At 36.2% G+C, this 12,679-nt stretch overlaps 1 protein-coding gene and 1 long non-coding RNA gene across 2 annotated transcripts in view; one reads left to right on the top strand and one right to left on the bottom strand.

Annotated features, from left to right (window-relative positions):
- The window catches only part of LOC113235319 (zinc finger protein jing homolog), a 218,057-nt gene that overhangs the window by 143,986 nt on the left and 61,392 nt on the right, over positions 1-12,679 (bottom strand). The window lies entirely within an intron of this gene.
- The window catches only part of LOC113235321, a 33,024-nt gene continuing 25,863 nt past the window's right edge, over positions 5,519-12,679 (top strand). The window contains exon 1 of the long non-coding RNA XR_003310858.1: positions 5,519-5,570. This is a non-coding gene — a long non-coding RNA (uncharacterized LOC113235321). The remainder of the gene's footprint in view (positions 5,571-12,679) is intronic.

Genomic DNA, 12,679 nt, shown 5'->3' with positions numbered 1-12,679 from the left:
GAAACGTTGGTTTGTTTGAAAAAACAAATATACGCGATTTAAATCCGAAATAAATGATGTATTTTCCTTTGATAGCCTTGTTTGCGCAAAGGAAACATGTCATATCGCAAAGGTAACATTACAAATTCAGCCCCATTACATATTCGAGGAAGAAAAGAACTCTCCTTTATTACAGCAATGCAGTTGACGACATCTGTGGTCCAATTGGTAAAATATGTGCTTCTTGTCCAGTTTCCAGTAGAATTAATTTAGGAAACGAACTGCTCAAAATTATTTCAGGTTTGGGTGTTCTGCCTTGTGCATAATTTTGTTACTTTGATACTTATAGTATACTAAATTTGTGAAGAAATAAGTAAGTAGTACCTATATTTAAACACAAATTACTAACAAAACATAAATCGTTATCCCCGAGGCTTTTCTCAACCGATACCGGTCGACTCCCACTTGGCCGGTTTCTTTATTGCCTCTAGTATAAGATATTCCTTGTCGCCGTTCGAGGAACTAGTTAGAACATTGCTAACACCTCGCATTTGTCTTGTGGCGACGTCGTACGCTATTTATTGCCCATCCGTGTCCACGCGATCAAATACCACTACCCTGATATATGCCTCAACAAGTTCATTAGCTTAGGAACTAATTTTAGCTTCAAATGAGAGGAAGACATCCATTCACACAACAAAAAGTTTTTCAACTTCCTTTGCGTTCTAAAATATTTAAATTTTGAATCTGTCGACACATTAAAAAAAAGAAATTTGAATTTGGACTCGGAATTTGGTCATGTTTGTTTTCTTTTAAACATTCTTTTAGAATAGATAATGGAGAATGGCACGAGACTATCCCCCTTCAGCCTAAAATGTGAAGGGTGAGACATTGTTTTCTTATAATTTATGATCATCCGGTTTTAGAGGCAGGTGGCAGCCAAAGGTGCGACAAAGTGATAAATCATTTCGTACCAATATGAACGTAGCATATAAAATTCATGCACTTCAGTAATTTTGTTAAGAGATTTTGTTCAACGGCATTAATTTATGACGAACATAGTTACAATACTAGAAAACGTGTTTACTATACATTCTTCCATGTTACTACTTCATAAATTGATTTTAAATAGTGATGCACAGACATATATAGTAGCAGTAGAGGTCCTTGTGAAAGAGTTTGTCCAGGGAAGTACGGTGGCAACCTTAACTATTTCTGCCGCCAAGCAGTAATGTCAGCATTACTGTGTTCCGGTTTTGAAGCGTGCTGGTGAAATTACAGGTACATGGGACATGTCAACTTATGTCTCAGGCTCAAGGTGACGGGCGCAGAGGCAGTGCCCCTCAGATCTTTGCGATTTAAAACTCTAAGGATACTGCAATTGTTATGGACAGACGTATAGCTTACCATCAGGTGCACGACTTGTTCGTCCCGTGACTTGACATGACAAAAAAAAATTGCGTCCAAGAATGACCATTTTTAGCATTGTTTTCCGCCTCACTTTTTATTGAGTATTTTATACCCAAATAGTACGTTCTAGCTTGCATAAAAATAGTTAGGGATAATTTGTCCTTCTACGTGGGGATTAGGATTAGGAATTAGTGGTAATTGATTCATTTGACATTTTTGTCCGAATGTATTTTGCACCCAATTTGCAAAAGCGAACATTTTGCACTAATTGTCATTGAAAGTTATAATATCAGATTTAACACGGAATTGGCTTGAGACGATGAAAAAATTTAATACCATGCAATAAACGTTGCACGTTTTGCTTCCGTTCGGACAAACAGACTATACAATATGCACTTGCCACTCTCTAGAATTTTACGTATTGATTGACTAGTCCTCAATCCAAAAACTTTTCACTTAAAAAATTATTGAAAGGAGAAAAAATACAAGGTAACGCGTAATTGTAAGTAGGTGGTGTTTGTTTGCTTGCTACATATGACGTCACGTGATGTGTTTGGTATTTGCTTATCAGATTAATAAATATTACAATTTTTAGATTTTATTTATTGATTTAAAAATACAATTATCATTATTTGACAAAAATATTTACTAAATGATCGTTTTTAACATGTAAACATTCTTTCTAACTACATTTATTCGTATTATGCATTTATTAGCTTTTCGTCGATTTCCTGGTTCTTTGTTGTACAAACCTATAAGACCAAGTTACCTTAAGAGGCAAACGTTGAGTGGATGCTGCAATTGCGTCATTCTGATAATGTTTTACTTGTTATACACGCCTTTATTGTGTTGTTCTTACGATTTAATAATTATTTATTAAAATGAAAAATAAATTATCATGCCGTGACCAACAATAATCTAACCAAAATCAAATTTAAAATTTATTTGTGAAAATGTCGCCTTTTACATCACTAATGGAAATTGTTTATAATTTGTCGAAAACGAATTAAACTGTCCATGGACGACAATGGCTACGTACGAATAAGTTTTAAATATTGTATTAATAATAATACTAATTAATAACTATTTGCTTTCACATGGTACAAGATAATATAGTCAAGAGCAACTGCAAAAAGCAACAAGAGAGAGGGACCAGGGTTCCACCCAGCACATGCTGGAGGAGAGCCCCACGTGCGCCTCCGATCAGGCGAGATCTCTCTCCGCCAGGCATAGTGATCGGGAGAGGGTCGATCCCGCTTGGCAACCGCGAGGAGAACGACGGGGTGGTGTGGCCCGCTTCGTCCCGACGAAGGGACTAGCTCCTGCCAGGTGTTGAGGGGGTTCCGGTGCGCAAAGTCGATGCCGAATAACTCTCACTAGGGTTTTGGTTGGTAGAAGTCCGCAGCGGAGAAGTATCCCAAGATGATTTCTTCACGGAAAAAAGTCAAGAGCAACTCAATTGTGTGAAGAAACACGTGAAGTCCCCAACACTAAACCGTCTCCTTCTTCTACTACTCACTAGTGGACGGTACGACGTGTTATCATCACGAACAAAGATGTCAATGTCAACTAGGACCACGTTCAAGTCCAAAATCAAATTATCAATGTTAAACTTGTAAAAAAACATAAACCCGTTTTAAAATTCCTCTAAACAGACTCGGTGCGTTATATCTAAGTTCGAAAATCAAGTTAGTAGCGCGCGCTGTGCGCAGGCGGCGCCATAATTACAGGAGCCGTGATTAATGAGCTATCAGGTTAGGGTTGCTTTGTACGGTCGCCTTGAAAAGTGGGCTGCCAGATTGTTACGCCATTATATGCAATTGCATACCATATTAGCCTGTTATTTAGGACTTTGTACATGTATGTATTAGGTTCATTATTCTAATGTAATAAAAACTGCTGATGCGAGTCTTCATGCGTAAAAAACTCATACAAATGAACAATTAAATTTAATAACAGTGCAGTGCAGTACAAAATTCATGAAGATAATTGATTTATTTGTGGAAACAGTTTGTACAGAAGTTAGCTTGTAACACAATTAGTATAATTATATTTATTTTAAATATATTGATTATTATTTATATTAATACTCATCACAGTAGTAATAAATTAATATTCATTTTTTTTTGATAAATTACTCCACTAGTCTGTTGTAATTATTGTATTTACACTATTAATTTAAAGATTAACACTACACTTGAAACAATATTCCATCTCATGCATCGATAGTACCTTTTTTGTTAAACCTTGAAAAAATCCAGTTTTTGAATGTCGAATGCAACGGTCATAAAGATTAGAGGTTATGGGTTGATAACCGATAATAATGGTGCTCTAAGATGCTGGCCTTAAAAATGCACAAAAGAATGTATAAAAAAAGGAGTACTACAATGTTTAGTTTGGGGGTAAGAATTAGTGCCTATGCATACGGCGTATTATATCGCATATGTATCGCTCAATTTGATAAGAGATTGTTTTAATTTTTCTTTGTTAATTTCGGTTAGTTTTTAGAAATGAACCAACTACATGAAATTCTAAGTGTAAACTCGAGTACAGTATATAAGCTACTTGCTTGCAACGCGATGTTTCGAATCGGTTTAGTACAGTGCGTCGTCTGCGCGTGTAAAATACGTCGTGTGCATTCTTCTCTCTCGCGCTCTTAGACAAAAAGCACAGCCTACAGAGTTCCGACGCGCAAATTATTACAATTGGCCATTTTCCGTATACGAGTGAGGAACAAACATGAAATACATGTCTTCATCATCACATTAATACGTTCCACTGCCGGGCAAAGGTCTCCTCTCAGGCGAGGGTTTAGGCCGTTGTCTGCCACCCTCGCTGGCCCATTGCGGGTTGGGAACTTCGCACGTTTTCCGGGGGTTGTAAACCTTTTTCGACGCGCAGGTTTCATCACGATGTTTTCCTTCAAAGTTCATGGTAAATTTAAATTTCTTTTATAATATCAAGTGTCACTCTTTAAAACGCAGAGATCTGAGGCGTACCTACTGCCACTGCGCCCGTCAACCTGAGACATAAGTTGACAAGTTCCAAGTGCCTGCAATTTGACCAGCACCGTTACCCTTCTAAACCGGAACACAGTAATGCTTGTAATGTAATGCTTGTAATGTTCAAGATGTGAACCCACGTTAGTTTATATAGTCCAAAAAGTACGAGGTAACATTTTTTTTACATTTTACAAAAACGTTCATTGTGACAATTTTTTTTTATTTTATCAAGTGACGGGACAAACAACTTGTGCGCCTGATGGTAAGCTGCACGACAGTCCATAAAAGTTGCAGTGCCACTCAGAGCTTTAAATCGCAAATATCTGCCACTGCGTCTGTCACTCTGAGACATAAGTTGACAAGTTCCACGCGCCTGTAATTTGACCAGCACCGTTACCCTTCAAAACCGGAACACAGTAATGCTGACATTACTGCTTGGCGGCAGAAATAGGTAAGGTGACAGTACTTCCCTGGGCGAACTCTTTCACAAGGAGCTCTACTCCTGCTAAAAATTAGAAACTCAAAGGTGCGAACCCGGATTTGAACCCACGCCTCTCTGCTTGAGAGTCGGTAAGTCGAACCTTTAGGCTCCTACGGCTCTTGAAATATACTACCTCTAATACTCCAGCTTTTAATCGGATTTTTTGTGTATTGCGTATGTTACGCGGTTTGTGAAGCGATTTTGATGACTCTTTCTTTTGTACGTAAGAGGGTACCTCAGTTGTGGTCCCATTTAAATCTGAAGAAAATATTCCACCTCTACGGGTGGCAAACTAGGGCATGAATGACTTTTGATTATAAAAGCTCAGAATCGATTTTAAAAAACAGATAGAGTAACATACTTTGAATTGAGAACCTCCTCCTTTTTTTAAGTCGGTTAATTAAAGTATATTTAATACTTGCAGTGGTTATTGCCCGTGAGTCAAAATTCACGCCTAACGTCTGTGTGAACAGCCGCTCTGTTTTAAAAATATCTTTCCCTAAATTAATTAACTAATTGTAAACAACCCTTACATTATCTCCCACAATGCAACATTCCGCTTTACCAGTCTCATGTTAAGAGTGAATTTCGCAAATGAGGGTGTATTATTTTGAAATTTAGATGGCAGTGCTGCTTGGGATGCCAATAAGCCGGGGATTTCCAGCTGCGCCTGATTAATGCCGAGACACGTCGAAACTGTAAGTAGACGCTTGGAATAATTTAGACTAAAATCCGGCAGAAATTAGAAAGATCCGCTACCAATGTTGCGCTTTAACTGTGAAGAATAACGCTAATTAGTAAACAAATCTGGAACCAGCGGTCATACTAAACTGAATTTTTTTTTAAATCTCTCAACTACAAATTTAAAGCCATTTGTTATACTAATAATCTCAGTACAGAGTATTAAAAAAACCGACCTTAGAAGTCATTCATCGTTTAGTTTGCCACCCTTAGAGGTGGAATATTTACTTCAAATTTAAAAGGGACCACTGCTGAGGTGCCATCATTCCAACAAAAAAAGTATTAAAAAAGTATTATGCCAACGTGTAACATATACAAAAAAACACATCCTTTTTTTGGAGTTGGTTAAATATGATTAATATAGAAGAAAAGAAAAATAAAATCTAAAAATTAAAAACCACTGAGACTTTTTACACATAAGCTATTGTTTTTTTATTTCTGTTTGTTTTCACTGTCAATTTAAATTTCTGTTCTGTGTCCTTTTTTCTTTTCATTATTTCATATGCTTGTGTGAGCTTATGCTATCTATCTAGCTTATTACTATAGTCAAAGGCTGAAAATTTCATAAAGAACCTCTGGAGCATCAGGCCTAGGAAGCTTTTATCGTTTCCTCCCTGGATAGGTAAACTTATTATTTGGCGGAAGTAGCCGCCAGTCTTCTGAGTACCTCAACGAACCCATTATGCAAATATTTATTAGTAAATAATTCAAAACTTATAAACGTGAAAACGCCATAACTTAAAATAGTCAACTTTTATGGTATAATAATCACTCCCACATTGCAGTGACAGAATAAATCTTAAATTAATAAAATAGGCTATAATATACGAAACTAATACTAACACTAGAGATAATTCAAATACAATATGAAATACGTTAATTAAATGTACCTACACAATTGGCTTAAAAGGTTAGAGCGTCCAAAACCGAATAATTAAAAAAAAAAACGAAAATATAAATTTAATGTTAAAGTGGCATTTCACTCTCATTTCCAATGTTAAGCGTCACGGCGCGCCGTCTGCGCACTTATATTTGCACAATTATGTACCACCTGTCTTTACGCTTTATTTACAAATACAGAGTCCTTGCAATTTCGTTTGAGGTCATCCTCTATTTGATTATTAAAAACACTCGTGTAAACACGTGGCTGCTGACATGGTTTAGCTCTTTATTCATCAGAGATCTATGAGGAATGACGATTCCTAACCAGAGCGTAGCAGTCTTTACTATTTTTCTTTTTAACCAACTTTAAAATAGGAGAATAGAATCTCAATTCGTCTCTATAACTTTTTTTGTTACACGATTACTCCAAGATATGTGAACCGATTTCAATGAGTGGTCCCATTCAAATTTTAAGAAAATATTCTCTAGTCTACCTCTTAAGGGTGGCACATTAGGGGACTAATCCAGTTTATTGAATATCCCCCACTTTCCGTTAACCAATATCTATAATGACACTTAGGTACACGTTTTAGGTACAATTCCATTGACAATGAAATGTTATTATTATTATTATTTTTATAACACCAAGTAACGGGACAGTCAAGTCGAGCGCCTGGTGGCCAGAGCGACACGCCTGTCCATAGCAGTTGCAGTGCCACAAAGAGCTTTAAATTCCAAAGATCTGAGGGGTATAGCCATTAACCCGTAATCCTGAGACGTGAATCGACAAGTTCCATGTGACTGTAGTTTCACCAGCTCCGTTACCCTTCAAAACCGGGACGCAGTAATGCTGACATTACTGCGGTACTTCCCTGGATGAACTCTTTCGCAAGGAGCTCTACTGCTATTCAATATGTGCAGTCAACAGTAAATCAAGCTGTACACTTGTTCGAATATCGCCTCCAGCAGCTTGATTTTAATTGCCTCTCCCGATCGGAAACTGCGTCTCTTCCGAGTGGAGGCGCATAATTGCGATTCACAACTGGCCGATCGGAAACTTTTTCTAATCGGAACAATAATTGATTCAACTCACAATTAGAATTATATAGTATAGGAATCAGGTTCATCTTTTCGCTCTGAAACTCATCTGATTTCGAGACTACCCGATCAGTTCTATTCCGATGTGAATCAAAATCAGCATGCACAACAACAGAACAAGATCCGTCTATGTTTAGCTTGATATGCTGCCGTCCGTACTATATTTTTTATGTGTAACTAGCAATTACCTTACTACGCTCGTGTATTTGGAAGAAAGTTCTGGAACTATTGTAACAAGTTCTCACGGTTCATTTGACGTTTTTGAACAAAGTATCGTCAGGTTTTTTTTGTTCTATTACAGCTAAGTGGGTGGCACTTCAAGCAAGTTTATAACATTTCGAAAGGGCGTATAAAATTTCAGAGTCAAGTACAACCGATGTATTCGGGCGTGAATAACGATTGCGCACAATAGCCAGTTATTGCTGTAATTGAAGTAGGTAACCTAACGTGCTTAATTATTCTACAATACTAACCGACCCCACTATAGCATAGTGATGGGATGGGGTGATTATGTCGATAGAAGTACGTATCAATCTTTTAAATTTAGATTTAGAATGTTTAATCAACTATTTTTTAATTTTAAAATCTTTTCAGAATAACGACACACTACTTATTCGTCCACTTTTTATATATTCCCTATTTTAGTAGTAGTAGAACCAGTAGAGCTTCTTGTGAAAGAGTTCGTCCAGGGAAGTACTGCCACCTTACCTATTTCTGCCGCCAAGCAGTAATGTCAGCATTACTGTGTTCCGGTTTTGAAGGGTAACGGTGCTGGTCAAATTACAGGCGCGTGGAACTTGTCAACTTATGTCTCAGAGTGACAGGACGCAGTGACAGATATTTGCGATTTAAAGCTCTGAGGGGCACTGCAACTTTTACGGACTGGCGTGCAGCTTACCATCAGGCGCACAAGTTGTTTGTCCCGTCACTTGGTAAAATAAAAAAAAATTGTCACAATGAACGTTTTTGTAAAATGTAAAAAAAATGTTACGTCGTACTTTTTGGACTATATAAACTAACGTGGGTTCACATCTTGAACAACACCTATCCCGTTCTATCAATGACTTATACTTACACTTAACTTTGTTCATTGAATAAAATACAATAAAATAAAAATAGGTACATATGTATATAAGGTATTCATAAGTAGTGGTGAATTGTCGCTTATGAAAGCTAAGTAAGACTTAGTTATGACCAAAAATGTCACTGTAAGGGAACGATGGGAACGTTATTCAAATACTGACAAAAAACAACAACACTTCTATTAACCTTCATTATTTTCTTTAAACACTTAAAATACGTTACTTGTTTTCTTCACCCCTAAACCTCTATCGGTTTGTGTGGGAGCTGCATAATGCTCTTAAAATTCTATCACAAATACGAGAGAATCGATAAAATTAAAAAATACAATTAATTACGGATCATTTTGAAAGTTGGCAGCAAGAGAAGTACCAATTTTTGTAATCACACTACTCTTAAAAATTTGTTCTACAAGAACCCCATGCACACAACTTTAAAACCGTCTGTCTATATCGTTTTTATATCAAAGTCTGCATAACTGACCTCAAAAAATAAAAATAAAAAGAGAATTCATTGAGCAAAAAAAGTAGGGAGAACATTTTATCGTAATTACACTACATGTGCGTCAAACATTCGTATTGCCCGTTGGCACGCGATTACGACAATCAATTTAAAGGTACTTAATATAAAATTGCATGTATGTACGTCACTATCAATTTCAACAATGCATGCGAACTATAATTTGACAACAATATTCAACAAGTCTTGAGGCCGATAGGCAATTCTTATACAAAGAAACCTCAATGTGAAAATATCAGTACGCATTTATACATAGTTTGTTTTTATTATTAAATAATTTTTTATTAAAATAATTACAGCGTTAAAAAAGGGGTACAATTTATCTGATTAAAATGCTCCGCATTTTTATCACATTTTTTATCTTTGTCCTTAAAAATGAGAAAGAAATAACATACGAGATATTCACTCTAATGTGCATGTATGTTCATAATAAGCTCAAAGAAGGACTTTGTAGTTCGAAACCAGGTAAAGAAACCTCTTTGTACAAGAATTGTATCATCACTCATCATCTAGTAGCAGTAGAGCTCCTTGTGAAAGAGTTCGTCCAGGGAAGTATCTACTGCTAACCTAACCTATTTCTGCCGCCAAACAGTAATGTGAGCGTTTTGGTTTTGAAGGGTAAGGGTGCTGGTGAAATTACTGGTACATGGAACTTGTCAACTTATGTCTCAGAGTGACGGGCGCAGTGGGATTCGATTTGTGATTTAAAGAACTGAGTGGCACTGCAACTGTTATGGACAGGAGTGTCGCTTACCACTAGGTGCACCACTTGTTCGACCCGGCACTTGGTATTATAATAACATAACCTCATTACGGAGTACTAAAAAAACCGACCTCAAAAGTTATTCATCCCCTAGATTACCACCCTTAGAGGTCGAATATTTTCTTCAAAATTAAATAGAACCACTTCTGATGTACTCTCCTTCCAACAAAAAAGAATCATCAAAATCGGTTCACAAATGGCGGAGTTATCCCGTAACAAAAAAAAAACCATACAGTCGAATTGAGAACCTCCTCCTTTTTTGAAGTCGGTTAAAAAAATATATTATCGGCAATCAATTATAAGTCCCATTGCTAAGTACCGGTCTCCTCTAAGTTGAGGTTTAGACTATAGTTTCCCTAAGTGGTCCCTACCGCCGCCCAGTGGGCGCTGAAGATTCCTAAAGGAGCGGTAAGGACCTCGGAAGCAATAGGGGTCGTTGAAGCTGCCCAGGGAATGATACCGCAAAAAAAACATGAATTATCTATGTAAAGTACACTACATATGTATGAATTTTTTTCTTGTGATATTTATGTTAGGTTTAATATAAAAAATACGTGTTTTCAATTATTTTTGTGCTGGTGGGCGTTGAAATTTTTTTTATCTGGCCGAAGTCGGCGGTGAGCCAAAAAGTTTGGAAACCAATGATTTTTTTTATAATATCAAGTGACGGGACGAACTGGTCGAGCGCCTGATGGTAACCTACACACGATTTAGACAATATTCCACCACGCTGGCTTAATGTGGGTTGGAGACACCACACATTTTCTACGACGTGCAGATTTCATCACGAAATTTTCCTTAATTAAATTCAAAGATACATGCTGCCGTAGGGATGCGAACCATCAACCTCTCAATTTAAAAACAAACCGCTCTCTTACCAGGTTTCCACAATTCTCGTCTTCAAAGAAACAATCATATATTGGTGTATATTTTAACAACAAACTCACTCAAAATTCTTAATAAAACTTTTGAAAACTGCCTTTTGTTTTTCAGTCGGTTAAAAGGCTCTAACGCATGTCGGGGAAAAGATTGCTAAATTCTGGATTTATTTCAGTCTCAATCCGTAACATCTAGATGAACACAGAAAAGAGGAGGAGTGTTACACGTAGTAACACGACTCAAAATTTTCATAATGTAGTATTTATTTATTAAAACAGTTCTTATGTTTTCGCGACTGTCATTTATTGGAAATGAGACTATTTTTTTAAACATAATATTTTTTCGCGTACATATGTGATTCAGATCCGAATAATTTTTCAAACGTATCAATATTTCGGGATACAACATTACAAATATGTTATTAAATAATAATAATAATAATAATAATAATAATGCGCACACTCACCATAGCCCCGCACTAGTTAAGCCCTGTGTCGCGGGTGCCATGAACACACATAGATAACCACAAATGACACCCAAACTCACGAGAGAAATAAATGAAGGCCATACAAATATTTCTCCCAGCCCGGGGATCGAACCTGAGACCTCTGCGTGGCAGTCCAGCATGGCAACCGTTCGGCCACTGAGGCAGCTATAAATAAACGTTGTGTACAGTTATACACAACATTCATATTAGAATAAAAATTAATAAAGTACTAATTTTATTCCTTGCTGAAAGTGGAGTACAGTGCTATTTTGAAGGATATAATATAAAGTCAACACATCTGTATGTATTATGGTTCATTATGTGTTGCGTTCTTTGTAAGGTATAAACTGAACAACTGTTGCGCAAAGACCAAATAGGCACCCTAAATTGAATGTACTCGACGTGCTGAGAATCCATTGTAGAATTAACAATTCATGCAAAGAAAATAATGTTGAATTTACACATGCGATCCCAGTAAATATTACTACTTAAAATACATTTAATAGTAGGAAGTTTGTACAACAAACAACAGAATTTTTATTCAATAGATAAGGTGTAAAAAACCGGTTGATTAACAACAATCAATCAAGGTTGATCAATAATGGAAAAAGTCGATAGTGTGTGCCCCGCCCTCGCGCCCCGCGACTCACCCTCGATGGCCCTGGTAACCCAATATGCGATGAGGGGACATTGTATGCATTTGTAGAGTTTCTAGATAAGGCTTATAGCATAATTAGGAACCTTTACATATGTAAAGCGATTTGAATATATCGGAGAACATTTGACTAATTTTCAGTATTCATTTTTAATTATTACATTTCTGAATTGGGAAATTTTAAAAACCACACCGAACAATTTCAAAAATTTCGCTTGTTTCCTTTTCAATTTCAGTCGTCTATATGTTACCCCATTAGAGAATAATAATAAAAAGGTATCCAAATAAATTATCATTAACATTATAATATGGTACAAATTGTAATATGTTTCGACCTTAAATGGCATTTTCCAATTAACTCTTATGATGACAATTAATATTTTACCAGTACGAAATGTGATTTCAAAATTAATATTTTTACCAAATTGGTCTTTATTGAATAATATATAGTACATGTAATATATGTATAGATGTATGTAACAATACATAAATAATGATGTTATTTAATGTTGTAATTGTTTACATGTTATAAGGAATATTTCATTCATTTTTTATTTCTTATATCGATTTCGAAAGAGTGAAATGTTGCGATGGTCTCGGTTTCATTTGCTAATTTGGGCAAAACTAAATTAACTCAACTATTCTATTAAAATTTAGCGTCACATTTAATATACAAAAATGGACCTGATAGAGCCCTTGGTTA

The sequence above is a fragment of the Hyposmocoma kahamanoa genome, unplaced genomic scaffold (genome assembly GCF_003589595.1).
Source record: "Hyposmocoma kahamanoa isolate Upper Pololo Valley unplaced genomic scaffold, ASM358959v1 87, whole genome shotgun sequence".
Classification (NCBI taxonomy): domain Eukaryota; kingdom Metazoa; phylum Arthropoda; class Insecta; order Lepidoptera; family Cosmopterigidae; genus Hyposmocoma; species Hyposmocoma kahamanoa.
Note: the sequence above shows the minus strand (reverse complement) of the source record. Positions and strands in the feature narration are given on the sequence as shown.